We start from the raw sequence: 15,086 nt of genomic DNA, 5'->3' as shown, positions 1-15,086 counted from the left end.
TATCTCAGGGGCTGCCATAAAGAAGAGGGAATTAAGCTATTTTCCAAAGCACCTGAAGGCAGGACAAGAAGCAACGGGTGGAAACTAATCAAGGAGAGAAGCAACCTAGAACTAAGGAGAAACTTCCTGACAGTGAGAACAATTAATCAGTGGAACAGCCTGCCTCCAGAAGCAGTAAATGCTCCAACACTGGAAGTTTTTAAGAAGAGACTGGACAGCCATTTGTCCGAAATGGTGTAGGGTTTCCTGCCCGAGCAGGGAGTTGGACTAGATGACCTCCAAGATCCCTTCCAACTTTACTACTATTACTGTATTACGTTGTAACAGTCATGGATGAAGACATACTAATTAGCAATGGAGCATCACAGGCTCCCTTCTTGGAAAGTTTCTAGGAAATTAAAAGTGGGCCTTCACATCTCATGATTTCTGAGGTCCAGTAAAATGTACCATAAATTCGCCAGCTCCTCCTGGAATTCCATGAATAGGACATTTATCAAATCTAAAAGTTGCCCTAGCTCAACAGAAAGTTTTTCCATGACATCTTCTGTTGTGTATATCTCAATGAGTGGAGAAGATTTTGAGAATAGAACTAGAGAGATTCATCTATGGAATCTCACTGGGAGAATCCTGAACCAGTCACTCTGTCACAACACAACCTATCTCAAAGAACTCTATGGGAGAAAGCGCTATATTATGAAAGGCAGGCTATAAATCTAACGAAGAAATAAAACCACACATACTCATTCATCACTTTCCCCAATACGAAAAAAAAAAATTCTTTAGGAGACTGACAAATTGGAGCAACTCTCCACTTGAATGGACATGGATTGCTGTTACCACTTGTTATAAGTTTGATAGGTAAAGGCTGGCAAACATTTGGGCTGCAATGTAAATTAAATGAGTATATTAAAAAACATTGAAACAGGTTTCTTATTAATCTGGCTTAAAATGTTAATATATATAATTTTAAAAACAAGTTTAGTGATAAAAGATAGATGCCACGTAAGAGGAGACATTCCATTTTTATTTTTGCCACAGGATCTATTTCTAACATCGCATCGGTCACATACCTTTAGGAAGGAAATGGCAACACACATGGTTCTCCTCCCTTCTTCTATCTTTATAGCAAGGTAGGGAAGTTGAAAAAGAGAGAAAGAAGGACTAACTAAAAGTTCCAGGGAATTTTTTGGCTGACTGGGGGATTTGACACAGTAGCCACTATTGTACCATTTGTATGTTTGTCTGAAATTGTATAGAGTTTCCTGCATGAGCAGAGGGTTGGACTAGAAGACCTCTGAAGTCCCTTCCAATTCTGTATTTCCATATCTGATATGAATATCACTTCACATCATTTGGCCACAGTAGTTCATAGGACTGTATCACCTTTTGCATTGGTTGAAATTGTGTTAGCAGAATGTAGAATCCTTGAGGAAAGACACAAATGCTCTTCACAGCCAAGTTCACACCTGGAGATGATCATGTACTCTAATTATATGTGCAGGTTCTCAGATTGCTTTTAAACGGATGATGTAAAATTCTATGATACCGATACAAAAAAGATACAGAAATATAACATGCTAGGAACTGACTTTATGAAAATGGACTTGGTGTCTGTGTTTGTATGTGTGCATGCTCCAGGATTTATGACTTTCTGAAAATAAAAGCACACAGAAATATATTGAAGCTGATGATTTTGAAGTATGATTATAGTTCATCAGATTTTCTGACATTTGAGCTATAAATTAAATACAGGGTACATTCTAATGTAAAGTGTGTCTACTTATTTAATCTAATCAAGTCTCAAATACTTGCTTTAGCAGGCTAATAGCCTCTTGAAGAAACGTGGGGCTGTTCCGCATTTCATTTACATGATGGATAGATTGGGAAGATAAATTAAATAGATCAGTACCTTGGGACAAGGAAATTGTTGTTTTTGTAGTCTGTATCCCTGATATTTTGCTATCATGATACTTTTTCTAAAGGTTCCCAGTGGTTTTCTAATTTGCTGGATGAAAATATGGGTCCTAATTAGGTTTTTTAAAGAATAAATAGAAAAATACACATTGAAACTTACTAGGAAAATCTATAAATAACAGATTATTCATCCATGTCCCACAGTGGCTCATATTCAGACACATTTGTCCTCATTGAGCATTGACATCAATTGCCCTATAAAGCAGACAGTCATTAACACACCCTATAACACAAAATGTGGCCAGTTAAATATACCTTATATCAGTGATGGCGAACCTTTTAGAGACCGAGTGCCCAAACTGCAACCCAAAACCAACTTATGCCTCATCGGGTGCCCGGTGGGTATGTCCCATTGGCTGGGTATGTCCCATTGGCTGGGTGTGTCTCATTGCCTGGGCGTGGCCCATTGGCTGGGCATGGCTGCGGTGGTAACGGTAGACTGGATAGGACTAAAAAGTTCAATCAATCAATTCCAACTTTGCAAGATTTTTTTTCCCATGAGAAGTTGAAATTGACTGTTTGATTGAACCTTTTTTTTTTTTTTTGCACACGGCAGCGGAGGCCTAAAGCGAAAAGGTTTTATAAAACCCAGCTGAAGGCCTAGGACTGGGGCGACGGCGGGTGTGCCCACAGAGAGGGCTCTGAGTGCCGCCTCTGGCACCCGTGCCATAGGTTTGCCACCATTGCCTTTTATGAAGAAGCTTCTTTATTCATATTGTTTTTAAATGTGCAGCCAAAGTTGCAATATGATAAAAAGTAACCCATCTATTTTTGATTTTTTGGAGAATTCATCAGAAATTGTACATTCCATTAAAATTCTGTCTTGATTCACTTAAGTGTCATTTTCTCCTCAGTAAAAGTCTCCAAATATTTTAGCTTTGTATCATATGGGAAATATTCAAACTACGTGCTCATTTTCATAATCTTTTCTTAGGTATAGGATGCTCTACTTTGAACTCCAGGAGCCAAAATGAACTAGTAGAAGCCTTGCCAAATAGATCTGGAAATAGAAATAGGCCTCAAATAAATTCTGGAAAGATATTCTGTTTGATCAGCGTAGACTCCTCCATTTTTCACACTTATGACCATTGCGATATCCCCATCCCCACCCCCATTCAGACACTTGCCAACGAGCTCATATATATGATGGTTGCAGTGTCTCTGGGATCATGTGATTCCCTTTTGCCATCCTCTGACAAGCAAAGTCAATGGGGAAGCCAGATTTACTTAACAACCATGTCACTAACTTAACAACTGGACAGATTCATTAACAACTGTGACAAGAAAGGTTGTAAAATGGGGCAAAAGTCACTTAAGAACTGTCTTGTTTAGCAACAGAAATTTTGGACTTACTTGCAGTCATAAGTTGAGGGCTACCTGTATCTATTTTCTAAGTAAACATGAGCATATCCTTAATCACTGAGAATGATATTAAATATAAATACTTCTGACAATGGGGTCCAATTTTCCCTGCAGATGGGCTCCAGCATGAGTCCATAAGCTCGAAAGACTTAACGTCTGGTCCCTGTGACCCACCCAGATGGGATCCTGCAACATTATCCTGAGACACATACAGTATATTTGCCTTCATTCATTAATCCTTCTGTATCATGATGCTTTTATGAATCATGATGGGCATGGATGGAAGTCTCAAACGTTGTAAAAATATAGGCTCATGGCTAATAAACTGTATCTTTAGCTAATGAGTGCAAAGGAATGTATTTCAATTCATAATAGAAATGCTGCTGGTTTGGGCAGACTGCCTTTTGACTGAGTTAGTGATGATTTTACCTATAAATAAATAAATACATTTATGTTTCAGGGCAGATACAGTCTTTCATGGTTTTTTATCTGAACTTATCATAGGTATTTGATTCACTTGCCATGAATTACCAGCTGGGCTTGGGTTATCTTTTTCCCTTGATGAAGCAAGGGGCTACCAAGTTTCCATTTTTTTAAAAAAAAAAATAATCCCGATAAAAGGGTAAATTGAATTATTTTTCTGTCACTACCATTTACATTTTAATGAGTTCTAAAATGGAAATGGAACAAATTAAATGAAATCAATATATAGAACACTATTTTTCATTTGAACAGGAATTATGCAAAATTTTATAGTTGTTCTCAACGAGCAACATTATTTGGCTTCAAAACAATATGTAGGGACCATATATTTTCATACGTATGCTAGGTCTATAAAAAGGACACTGGTTTTGGCAGCAGGATAGAAATGAATGAGATTTTTTGCTAGTTTATTATTACAGATTATTGAATGCTACAATGGTAAATAAATATTCTGGTTGCATGACTAAGAACACCAACTCCACTGAAGTTTCTTCTGCTGTTGCAATGCATAAATAGTTTTAATTCTGCCCCCTTCTTTTGAATATAAGTTATTAGAGCATTTATCTAAGGTAAAAAGAAGTTGAAATTGTCCAATGACGAATTGTCACGTTAATCACAAGCAAAAATCAAGCAGAATCTAATCAAACATAAAGCTGCATCTAGTTCATCGCTAACAAATAAGTAATCTATTTCAGGATTATTTCTACTAATTGATGGTGGTTCCCCAAGGTTTCAGTTAGGCATCTTTCCCATCCAACATGCAAACTGTGCATGCCTATCTCTTGGCAATGAACCCTGGCATTACTGAATTTAGGTCACTTCTGTTCTGCTCACTGCAGCCATTCCTCAATGCTCTAGAAGCCAAATGAAGCCAAATCAGGATCATCTAGGTGTTGGTTATCACCTTTAAAATATCACCTTTAAAGCCATTTATGGCACAGGATCAGATTATTTGGGGAACTGTCTTGCCCCAATGGGATTGATTTGCCCCACTCACTCTGGCAGAAGAAGCCGTCTTTGAAGCTCGTTGGCCAAGGAATTAGGACTAGCAAGGTCAAGGAGAAAAGCCTCCTCTGCTGGGCTCCCAACCTCTGGAACTTCTTGCTACTGGAGGTAGGATCTGCCTCCACCTTTCTGGCCTTCCAAAAGAACCTTAAAATCTGGCTCTGCTGGTTGGCTTGGGGCCCCATTAGAAATTCACTAAGCTGGAGGCAGTTGATTGTTAAGTGACAAAAGCCCACCTCCGTACTGCCCATGCTCTTGGTTTTTAATCTTTATTTTATTGTTATTAATTTTAATCTTTTGAATGCTTTTACATTTATGTTTTTATGCCATTATAAGCCACCTAGTCACTTTAGAAAGTAAGACAGGTGGCCTATAATGTAAAAAAGTAAACAAATAAAATCTACAATCTTCAAAATAGTGAGAACATTTTCAAGTGGATGAACTTCTGGAAGAGAAGTAGAGGAAGGAGCTAGGAGGCAGGATGCACTAACAATAGGATGCAGATAAAAAATCAAATTGTTCAGCTGCTGGTACTTCAGAGTCTTTTTCTCCCCATTAGAACTGTAACTTCAGATACACTGAAGCTAAGCCAGCAACTAATACAATTAGCAATGTATGGTTGGACAGTAGATTCTGAACCAGCAGAAAGAGAGTGTAGGTCCCACAATGCCTTTTGCTTTTTTCATTTGAAAAATAAGGATGTAGATGGTACTGGATATCTGTCTTACCTAATTAAGCATTTCTTTTCAAATACACAAGGCATGGTCTAGACCAAATGTCCATGTAGTTCCTCAATGTAGGTAAAGTCTCCTATGAACTTACCTCAACTGCTGGTGAGTTCATGGGCATATCCATGTCCATGGCATGATAGAGAAGTATTTTTCTCTTGTCTTCTTCTAGAAGATTTTTCTATTTCCCAGTCTGTCCTGCCCTAATGTCTTTCACTGAAGTACTAACTAGATTTGAATCTGCTGAATCTCAAGCTTAGTCAAGGTTAACTATATGCTTTATCTTATTGTACTTCAGGATTATTTATACATTAAATTGCAACCCATCCTGACTATTAGCACTATTGGTTGGAATTGATGAAAAATATACATTATGGAGAAAATCAAGTTGGAAAAGTTAAGTCTAAATCAACATAATCCTTTCAGCAGAGTTGAATCAGATATCATACTTGTGGTAATCCCATGTGCAGAACATGATAGTTGCCAAATGAGCAGCTAGTATATAACACTATGCAAATTCTAAAAGTGGTGTTAGAGACATCTTAACCTATAGGTTCTCAAAGCTTAAGAAAGGCTTCTGGTGAGATATGAGATCATTTAAGTGCAGACCACTAAGTATAAAATAAAAGTCAATTTATTAGAGACTATGGATTTTATTTTCTTGTTTGCCCACGTTAATATGAAAGAAAGATAAGCTTTCTGCTCCTGGGTTCAGCGGATAAGGTAGAAAACATTCAAACTGATGCCTCTGCATGAGTTTTTCAGGTACTCCTTATGCATAAAGGAAAAGCCCCATTTGACATGACATATGGAGAAAGAAATAACTCTTAGAATTAAATCTCTCATGACAGACAACTGGCAAACCCTGAACAAATGGAAATAAATACTTCTTTGAATCTGAAATCAAAATTTCTATTTACCTCTTGCCCTAAAATACCAGACACAATATTTTTTAAAATTGTTATTCATTTCAAAAGTCAAGATAACATATAATCGTGTGGATATAGTATCCAAGTGTATATTTGGAAAAAGCCGTTGATAAATGGTCTTTACACAACAGGTCAAGAAGGTTTCTGTTTGCCCAAACTTTTGAAAACAAAACAAAGTGATTTGTATGTTTTCCCTTTTAAAAAGTTCACACAAGGTGTCATTTTTTTTTTGTCTTAAGCTGTCATTTTGAAAATATGGTGGTGTTTCAATTTAGTGGATATATATTGAAAGAAAGAGGAACCATGCAAACAATTTTAATGTGTTTTTCAAGGTCTGCTGGTATTTGCTGCATTTGTTTTTTTAGCGAGAAGAGAAAATGAGATGGAAAACAAAAACCAGAACTGGGTGAATGGTTTACAAAATTAGTTTGAACTAACCTAAACTGAGTGATTTTATGGATCTTAAATCTCATTTTTCTTTTGGATTCTAGATCTTCCTCCTTGCTATTGTTATCTTCTAGATTTGTTCCTTATAAAAGGTGAGATGGGAAAATTTCTAAATTTTCCACAGGCATCATGCAATAAGGTCCAGTTTCGCAGGTGATCACAGTGAATTGTACAAATTCCAATTGCTACTCGAATATGTCACTTTGGTATTGGGGAATATTGCTGAAAATACTGTGGACAACCAAGAAAATAAACAAATAACTGAATAACAAAGTTGGAAATGACCTTGGAGGTCTTCTAACTCAATGTCCTGCTTAAGCAGGAAACCCTATACAAGGGCTAGGCAACCTTGGCTCTTTTATGACTTGTGGACTTCAACTGACGTGGCTGACTCAGGAATTCTGGGAGTTGAAGCCCACGAGTCATAAAAGAGCCAAGGTTGCCTACCCCTGCCCTATAGCATTTCAGACAAGTCTACCATGGAACATTAACCAATCAACCCAGAGTTCTTAATCAAGGAACAATGACCATACTCTACTTCAGACAGATTATGCAGACTAGCTCTCTGGAGAAAGCTCTCATAGTGGGAAAGATGAAAGGAAAGAAGAGTTTGATCAACAACTGGATGGATGGACAGACACAGGGACAATGGGTTGATCATTGAAAGATATGAAAGATTAGGTTACGGACAGATTGGCATTGAAAAAAATCTATCTATGTGGATGCAATAAATTGAAAATAACTTGATGGCAGATAAAGAATCTCTCTTTCTCTCTCTCTCCTCTCTATATTTACAATAAATTGATCATAACAAGCATATGTATATGCTCGCAAATCCCAGTGATTCTGTAAAACTGAGTGTGGGATAAATTCCAACAATGAAGCAGTTTAGGGGAAATCTCAAACAGAAAAGGTCAAGTTGTGAAATAAACTAAAACAGTGATAGCGAACCTTTTAGAGACTGAATGCCCAAACTGCAACCCCAAACCCACTTATGCATTGTCGGGTGCTGGGTGGGTGCGGCCCATTGGCTGGGTGTGGCCCATTGGGTGGGCATGGCTAGGTGGTAACGGCAGATTGGGTGGGACTAAAAAGTTCAATCAATTCCAACTTTGCAAGATCTTTTTTTTCTCCGTGAGAAGTTGAAATTGACTCATAGATTGAACCTTTTTTTTTTGGCACATGGTGGCAGAGGCCTAAAGCAAAAAGGTTTTATAAAACCCAGCTGAAGGCCTAGGACTGGGGCGACAGCGCATGTGCCCTCAGAGAGGGCTCTGAATGCTGCCTCTGGCACCCATGCCCTAGGTTCACCACCACTGAACTAAAGCAATGTTTCAGCTCTTTTGCTTTCTGTCAAAAGCCATTAAGGATTTCCCCCTTTTCTTCTTTCAAAACAAACAAGCAAACAAATGTTTTCCCATGTCCTTTATTGGAATGTCATTTTACATTTATATGGAATGTGGCTAATAATAAAGGATTTTTTTTTGCAATTTACAAATAGTGAATCATTTGTGTTTTAAAAAATTAAATTATGCTGCTTTGAGAGGCAGTTTAGTGTAGTGGTTAAGGCATCAGACTAAAAACCAGGAGACTGTGAGTTCTAGTTTTTGTCTGAAATGGTATAGGATTTTCTGCTTTTGCAGGAGGTTGGGCTAGAAGACCTCCAAGGTCCCTTCCAACTCTGTTATTTTGTTATTTAATTTTGCCTTAGGCACAAAGCCAGCTGACTGATTTTGAGCCAATCACTTTCTCTCATCCCTAGGAAGGAACCAATGGTAAACCACTTCTGGAAAACCTTGCTACGAAGACTGCAGGGACTTGTCCAAGCAGTCCTTGAACACATTTGCAAGAGAGAGAAAAAGAGATGCTCTTTAATTCCAACTTTGTTCTTTTGTTTCTTCCAGCACTACAATTTTAACAAAGGCTTGATTTCTGGGAATGGACAGGTGAGCTGCTAAAAGATAATAAGGCTATTAGTGTTGAAGACTGCAGAGGAAATGAAATGGCTTCTCCAGGGACAACTATTCTAAAGGGTTGAGTGCAAAACTGCTCACTACAGATACACCCACCTATCCCAATTCTACAATTCTAGATAGATTTGCTTAGGAGAACAAATCTATCTAGAATCAGGCGTGATTCCAGGGAATTATTGCAGAAATATTTCTTCCCTTGTATTTTTAAAAAGCAATACAGTACTGCAATACAACAGATAGAAAAACAGAATTTTTGTTAGTCTTCACTATGAAGAAGCAGAATAGAATTGGGCCTATTGACAGAAATACAGTGCAAGGTCCATGCTCATGTGAGGAAGAACAACAGGACAACCTTCACGGTCATGATGGTTGTAAAGCAGATCAGTCACACGGCTGATCTGATTTTATGACTTTTTTGCCGCAGACCTTAAGTGAGTTGTAACTTGAGGACTGCTTGAGATGATGAAGAAGAAAAATGTTAGTTCAAGAAGTAGCATGAAGAATACAGTCGGAAATAGAACTCATAAGGATGAATTAAATCTGTAACAGGATTATCTCTATTCATTAATTTATATATTTGATTTATTGCGAAATTACTTCAGGAATGCCAATTAGCTTGTCACCCAAACCTGATGTTGTGAGCTGAGAGAAAGGGACTGGCCCAAATTTACCTAGGCACCTTTTATGCTTAAGGCGGGACTAGAACTCACAGTCTCCAGGTTTCTAGTCTGGTGCTTTAACCACTAGACCAAACTAGCTCTCTTTAGCGGGGAACTTGCGCTGGTTTTAGAACTACTAAAAGTAAGCCTTCCACAAATATGAGATTCCAAACTGAATTTTGAGTAAGGATATTTCCGTGTAGGATCAGCTCTAAATCCCAGTGACATCAAGAGCAGGACCATTGTTTTCAAATTCTGCATCAGGTTATCAGAAACTGGATAAATCTTGCAGGTCTCCAGTGACTGTGAACAATTGACTTTCCCACTAATGAGAATTCTTGCCTTCCAACTTCCTAATTATAAACTTTAATGTCCTTTAGGAAATGTTAGAAGGTATTTCCCCTTCTCCGACTCTTAGTTACTGCAGCAACATGCAGATATGGGGGGGGGAGGTTATAGGAAAAGCAACCAGTTGCAAAGTATCTGCTAAACATCTTTAAATATTGGAGGAAGGATGGTTTGGTGGAGGGAAGTTCTTTTTGGATTTTGGTGCAACCAAATAAGGAAATGTATAGGACACAAAGTAAAAATGTCAATCGACAGCGTGCTTGCAACTTATTTTACTTTATTTTTTCTATAAACAGAGGTATAGAAACATTTTTAGTTTATTTGACCAGAGAATTGTAGAGTCTGTTGAGAAAAATGCCCAGCAAATGTTCTTTGTTCTCTGTTCTAAAATAAAATTTAAAAAAATCAACTGGTTGCTTGCTTTGGTCAATTGAAGTTTTAAAAACCAACTTCCACCTTTAAATGAGCTTTTGAAAACCATGATTTTAGGGCCGTCATTTATTTTATTAAATTGCATCATTTTGTATTAAATTCATCTGTCATCCAGTCTATTTTTGTAATGAAAGCAGAATGTGTACATTCTAAAAGCTAAATAAATGGTTAGAATAAAAGAGGAAAAAATCCTATGTTTCACAGATGTCCACAAATTAATAGAAAATAAAAACCTTAAAGGACACAATGCATAATTCAAGAAACCCAAATCCTACATGGAGAAAACTTCTAAGTGTCAGTAAAAAAAAAAATGCACATTGAATTTGGAAAATGATTCAGCATCCATAGTCTAACCACTATTTTTTTTTAATCTGGGCAACTTTCAAAGGTGTGGACTTCAGTTTCAGAATTCTCCAGCCAGCAAGTTTGAAGTTACTACACTAGACTAGTGTGTGTGTGTGTGTGTGTGTGCGCGCGCGTGTGTGTAGTGAAACAACAAAAGCAAAAAGAGATAGAGAGGATTCACAGAGCAGAAGCTGGGTTAAGATTCCAGCTGGATTTACCAATAGAGTCTCATACTGGTAGGGCAATGATAGGGGAAAAAAAAAGAAATACGAGGGAGGGAGGGAGGGAGGGAGGGAGGGAGGGAGGAAGGAAGGAAGGAAGGAAGGAAGGAAGGAAGGAAGGAAGGAAGGAAGGAAGGAAGGAAAGAAAAAGTGAAGGAAGGAAGGTTGGTTTTAAAAAATCCTGCCAATCCTTGACTATTTCGGCTACAAGATCTGTGCGTTTCTTGTTACTTGTGAAGTAGACTAAGACATTGTCATAGCAACTCAACACATGCAAAGTTGAAAGTTAGAATCCCTTCTGCTCTTGAGACATTTCAACTCCATTGAAAAGCTAACTTGTAGTAGAAGGAAAGATGCAAGGTAGAGAATTGAAGTGTATAATAATTAATATATTTAGAGAGCAATAGCAGTACAGAATAAAATATTAATTTCACCAAAAATAGAAGACAAACTAAATCTGAAATTGAATGGATTTTCAATGGAGTGAAAGAATTTTTTCTCCTCTCTGCAGTCAGCAAATAGAGGGGAAAACGAGGATTTAATTTATGAATTAATTATGAATTAATTATGAATTAAATAATTTATTAGTGCCTTCTAAAACTAAAGATTATTTGTATTTGTAGTTTTCAATATTTCTAAAAACAATGCTAATTACCCTAAATGTTGGTTGGTTGACTGATTGGATGGATGGATAGCAATAGCACTTAGATTTATATACCTTTTCATGATGCTTTACAATCCTCTCTAAGCAGTTACAAAGTCAGCATATTATCCCCAACAATCTGGGTCCTCATTTTACCAACCTCTGGACTCTGAAGGATAGAAGACTGAGTCAACCCTGTCAGCATTAAACTCCAGGCTGTGGGCAGAAGTAATCTGATATACTGCATTGTAACCACTGCGCCACCACAGCTAAGGAGAAGTCTACATGAAAACTGATGTGAATGCGACAGTTCTATGCAAACAGAAAATAAAAGGGTACATAGCAAGTATAACTATTTATCCATTAAAATATGTAAAATTAAGCCAGATATTTCCAACTGCTCGGCAATTAAATATAGCTGCAGATTTAGCAACAGCATCTCCCCACTATGGATGGGGGCAGCTATAAATCTAGCCCATTTTGGTTTCTGAGATGAAAAAGAAAAAGGAAATGTGCTTTTAAATTGTATACAGTTCTTTCCTTAAAACATCGTAAAACTTCAAGCTGAGAAATACAGTGCAATATTTGAAGAAATGTACCTCAAAATGATAATTTTGCTTCAAAACAAGTGGGGAAATATAATTTACATTCATTTTCTTGCAAATATAACCAAATGACATTTATTTATTTTTTTGTTTCTATTATTGTAAGAAATAATTCAAGATGGCAATTAACCCAAAGTCACCCAGTTACCTTTTATGCCTAGGGCAGGACTAGAATTCACGGTAGCCTAATAATTGACCAAAGTCACCCAGCCAGCTTTCATGCCTAGGACAGGACTAGAATTCATAGTCTCCTAGTAATTGACCCAAAGTCACCCAGTTAGCTTTCATGCCTAGGGCAGGTCCAGAAATCACTGTCTCTTAGTTTCTATGCTGGTGTCTTACTCATTAGACCAAACTGGATCTGATATGACATATCACACATATCTAGGTGTTAACTATACCTAAACTGGAAAAATCTGGACTAAAAAAAAGAGGTTAACTTTAGATTGACTGAGAGATTGGAAACAAAAGCAGTTGCCCCAATGAAGGGAAACTCTATTGGATATTTCCCAGAATATATAGCTTTGCTAGTATTTTGAAAGTTGATACTTAGGATGATGACACATTAATATGTCTGATATCAGCCATGATGGAAATTTTCTTTTTTTTGACGATCATGCAATTTGGTGAGTTAACTTTTTGGAGTGGAAAATTCTACAACAAGGATCTTCAATCTTGGCCCTTTTATGACTTGTGGACTTCAATTCCCAGAATTCCTCAGCCAGTGTGCCGGGCTGAGGAATTCTGGGAGTTAAAGTCCACAAATCATAAAAAGGCCATGTTTGAAGACCCCTGTTCTACAGTTATTCCTTGACTTACAGCCATTCATTTTGAGACTGTTCAAAGTCACAGCCGTTCTGAAACAAGTACGGGCCGTCCTCGACTTACAACTTTTCATTTAGTGACTGTTTAAAGTTATAACAGCACTGAAAAAAGTGACATCACTATTTTTCATACCTACGACTATGTCACATGATCAAAATTCAGATGCTTGGCATCTGGCATGTATTTATGATGGTAGCAGTGTCCTGGGGTCATGTGATCACCATTTTTTATCTTCTGACAAGCAAAGTCAATGGAGAAGCTAGATTCACTTTACAACCATGTTACTCACTTAACAACTGCAGTAATTTATTCAACAGCCATTGCAGGAAAGGTAGTAAAATGGGGAAAAACTCACTTAACAACTGTCTCAGCAACAGAAAGTTTGGGCTCAATTGTGGTTGTAAGTCAAGGACTACCTAAAAGTCATGACTGGTCCTGATACTTTAAATCAGTGTTTCTCAACCGTGACAATTTTAAGGCATGTGGATTTCAACTCCCAGAATTCCACAGCCAGCAATGCTGGCTGTGGAATTCTGGGAGTTGAAGTCCACATGCCTTAAAATTGTCAAGGTTGAGAAACACTGCTTTAAATGATGCAGCATCCCCAAAATTCAGGGACTTAGCAACTGGGATGCATTTGCAAAAGTTGTACCATGCTGGGGACACCTTCAACAAGAAAACTCAGTGGGGGAAGCTAGATTCGCTTAACAACAATGTGACTCACTTAACAACTGCAGTGATTCGTTTAACAACTATGGCAAAAACCATGTCATAAATTGGGCACTACTCACTTAATAAACTACTTGCTTAGCAGTAAAAATTCTTGTCCTAATTATGGTCATAAGGTGAGGACTGCTTTTAGAGCAGGGGTGTCAAACTGCTGGCCCATGGGCTGGAGACGTTTTGCCGAAACCGCACCCACCTCATTGCCAGTAATGGAAAAAAAGTCGTGATACATCGCAACATGTCACGTGACATTGTGAGTTTGACACCCCTGTTTTAGAAGGACTGCTGAAGTATCCTAGTTCACCATCTTTGTGACCTAGTTCCGTCCTTAAGCATGTCACTGCATCATATTTAAAGGCATTTGATTTATAATTATAGTAAATCTAGCTGCATCCTTTTAATGGGGGAAGTCAGAAATGGAATGTGCATGAGTGCTAGACCAATTAAAAGGAACATATAGGACCACAGTGATTGTGATAATACTAAGACCAGATGCTGGAAACAACTCCGTTTTTCCACGGCCACTGATTGTTATAGGAAAAATATGATTTCCCTCGTCTTGCAAATCAGAATAATCATGTCTTCCCTCTTCAAAGCCTGCTTTCATTAGGCAGCATCTCAAGGGGCAGAACATATATTCACCATGCTCATCTTAGGTAGTTTTATGAAATACTTCCTTTGGAATAAGAAAACCGTGACACAGAACGGCCTAAGAAATGTAAGTCATTATCAGTTGCTGCTTCGTCTTTTTAGCATCACAGCAATTTATTCAGCACAGGCTGTTTTTAATTTAATGGAAGGGGCCATCTGAATATGTACAGCAATTTGCAGACTGGCAAAATAACATTGCTTTATTCACTACTCTTCAATGGAAGGAGGGAGGACAACTTTGATAAGGGAAAGAAGTGACTGAAAGGCCTGTCTTTTGTTACAGAAAGAGTGGCATGACTCTTAACTAGTCCCATATTGCTAATTCATACAATCTCACATTCACCCATACTGCTGTCCTGATTGACCAAATTTGGCGTAACTAAAATATCTGAAACCATAAATACTCCAATTACTTTTTTTAAAATATTATTTATTTCAATTTCTACCTCATTTTTTAAACCTTACCTTTATCTACTAGAAGCTGAAGTGAATGTCTTCCCCACAACAAATGTGTGATATTTGAAAAATAATGACTTGCCTAAAGTTACTCTACAGTCTTGAATCTGTGATTCCCATGACCTAGTCTGATCACCTTAGCCTAGTTAAGGTACTGGCCTAGAAACCAGGAGACTGAAAGTTCTAGTCCTGCCTTAGGCATGAAAGCTGGCTGGGTGACTTTGGGTAGTCTGTCTGTCTGTCTGTTTGTCTGTCTGTCTGTCTCTCTCTCTCT

This window comes from Crotalus tigris, unplaced genomic scaffold, assembly GCF_016545835.1.
Source record: "Crotalus tigris isolate CLP2741 ecotype Arizona unplaced genomic scaffold, ASM1654583v1 scf7180000018435.730608, whole genome shotgun sequence".
NCBI classification, from domain to species: domain Eukaryota; kingdom Metazoa; phylum Chordata; class Lepidosauria; order Squamata; family Viperidae; genus Crotalus; species Crotalus tigris.
The sequence above is the reverse complement of the archived record's forward strand: the minus strand, read 5'-3'. Positions refer to the sequence as shown.